The following is a 2500-nucleotide window of genomic DNA, read 5'->3' on the forward strand; positions in this document are numbered from 1 at the left end:
ATGGTTATAATTACCATCGTTTTTACACGAGTAATGGACTCCAACTCAGTATGTTCCCTTCGGGAATATCCATTCCTTTGGTCATTTTGGCTGGATTTTTAAGAAATAATGATATCGTTCCCTCTACAAAAAAAAAAGAAAAAAAAAAGAAAAAAAAAATCATTACCGGGAAATTGACTTTGCATGTTTATATCGTTCAAAAACTTTCTATTTACATGCCAAAATTTAAAAGTATTCAAGTCCTCCTGCGATTTTATATATAAGTTACATATGTAATCGCGGATTCTACATTGTAGAATACCACGGTTTATGGTAGGTATACTATTATATATATATATATATAATATATATATATATATATATATATATATATATATATATATATATATATATGTATATATATATATATATATATATATATATATTATTTTATATATATATATATATATTATATATATATATATATATATATATATATATATATATATATATATATATATATATGTATGTATAAATATACATATATATATATATATATATATATATATATATATGTAATAAACATGTATGTATATATATATATATATATATATATATATATATATATATATATATATATATATATATATATATATATATATATATATATATATATATATATATATATATATAATATCTTCGATTGTTTTCTTACCATTATGACAAAGATACAAGAAGATAATAGGAAGGCTTCTTTTGTCTTTGTTGGTGATTTTTAATGTTCACCATATGGAGTAGTTAAGTTCTATCTCTCCTACCGATCGCCATTGCTTAAGAGCTTTAGACTGCCTCTGAATCAGGCTGTGGGCAAATCATGAATGAAGCTACTCACAGGTCTGGTAATTGCTTGGACCTTGTATACACTGACTCCCCTGGCGTTATAACTGGTAAGGTTCGTTCTCCAGTCGGGACATCTGATCATGCCTTGACTTCATTAGTAGTGAAGAATGAACAGCTTATTCCTGATATATTATACTCTTGTAAAATTTATATGAAATCCCAAGCAGACTGGAATGGGATTTTGCAAGATAGTTTGTGCTTGAATTAGTCCCAGTTATATAGTAGTGTAGATCCTGTTGTCCCTCTGAATGGGAGTCTAGTCAACATAATTGATAGGCGTATCCCTTCTCGTGTGCTAAGGTACCGAGTGAAGAACAAACCATGGTTCAATGATGATTGTAGACGTGCTCATTTGGAGAAGCAGGAAGCCTATCATCTTTGGAAGGGTAACAGATCAGATTTGACCTGGAACAATTATAATCAGCTTCGAGCTTTTGATCAGAGAGTTTATGCCTCAGCTGAAAAGGAGTACAATTTAACCATAAAAGAAACCCTTTCTGGTACAACTCAGAAACATAAATGGTGGTTTACCCTAAAATCTGCACTCTTTGGTGTAGATGCAACAGTTCCTTCTTTACTTAAACCAGATGGCTCAGTTACTCACTGTACAAAGGAAAAGGCAACCCTTTTGGCTGATGTTTTTGACAGTAAACAGCGTAGTGAAAAACTTGAACTTCCTCATTCCTGTTTTCCTGAGGCTAAACTAACTAGTTAAGCTTTTCGATCTCGTGAGATTAAAGCTCTGTTAAAGGACCTTGATGCTTATGGAGGTGTAGACCCAAATAGTAATTTTCCTTTGTTTTTTATAAAGACAGAAGATTTCTTAGCTCCAAGTTATCTGTTATTTTGCGCAAGTTAGCAAGAGGAGGAGCTTTTAGCACTTGTTTAAGAATTGGTAATGTTACTCCTCTCTGTAAATATGTTTGTGGTAGCTCAAGTCCCAATGATTACCGCCCAGTTTCCATAAGTCCCATATCATCTAAAGTTTTTGAACGTCTCCTGACAAAACATCTTAATTGGTTTGCTGAAGGTAATCATCTATTCCCTAGTTTGCAATTTGGTTTTCGTAAAGGCCTTGTAGCATGTGATGCCCTTCTTACAATCTTCAATGCTTGTACTAAAATCCTTTGATTGTGGTCAGGAAGTTCTTATGATTGGCCTTGATTATAGTGCTGCCTTTGACCGTGCTAATCATGAGGCCCCTGTTTTCAAACTCAAACAGTTGGGAGTGGGTGGGTCGTTTCTTGGCATTATTATTGATTTTTTAAGTAATAAATCTCAAAGAGTTGTTGTTGATGGGCACTATAGTGAGTATAGGAATGTGATATCCGGTGTTCCACAGGGTAGTGTTCTTAGCTCATAACCTTTCATATATATTTACATGATATGTGGTTTGGCCTAGAAAACAAGCTTGTTGCATATGCAGATGATGCTACTCTCTTTGCATCAATTCCATCCCCTGAATGTAGATCTGGGGTTGGTGAATCCCTTAATAGAGATTTAGCTAAAATTAGTTTATGGTGCAAATTATGTGGTATGAAGTTGAATCCTAACAAAACTCATAGTATGATAGTAAGTATGTCAAGGACGGTGGCTCCTCAACATCTGGATCTCTGTATTG

This window comes from Palaemon carinicauda, chromosome 12, assembly GCF_036898095.1.
Source record: "Palaemon carinicauda isolate YSFRI2023 chromosome 12, ASM3689809v2, whole genome shotgun sequence".
Taxonomy (NCBI): domain Eukaryota; kingdom Metazoa; phylum Arthropoda; class Malacostraca; order Decapoda; family Palaemonidae; genus Palaemon; species Palaemon carinicauda.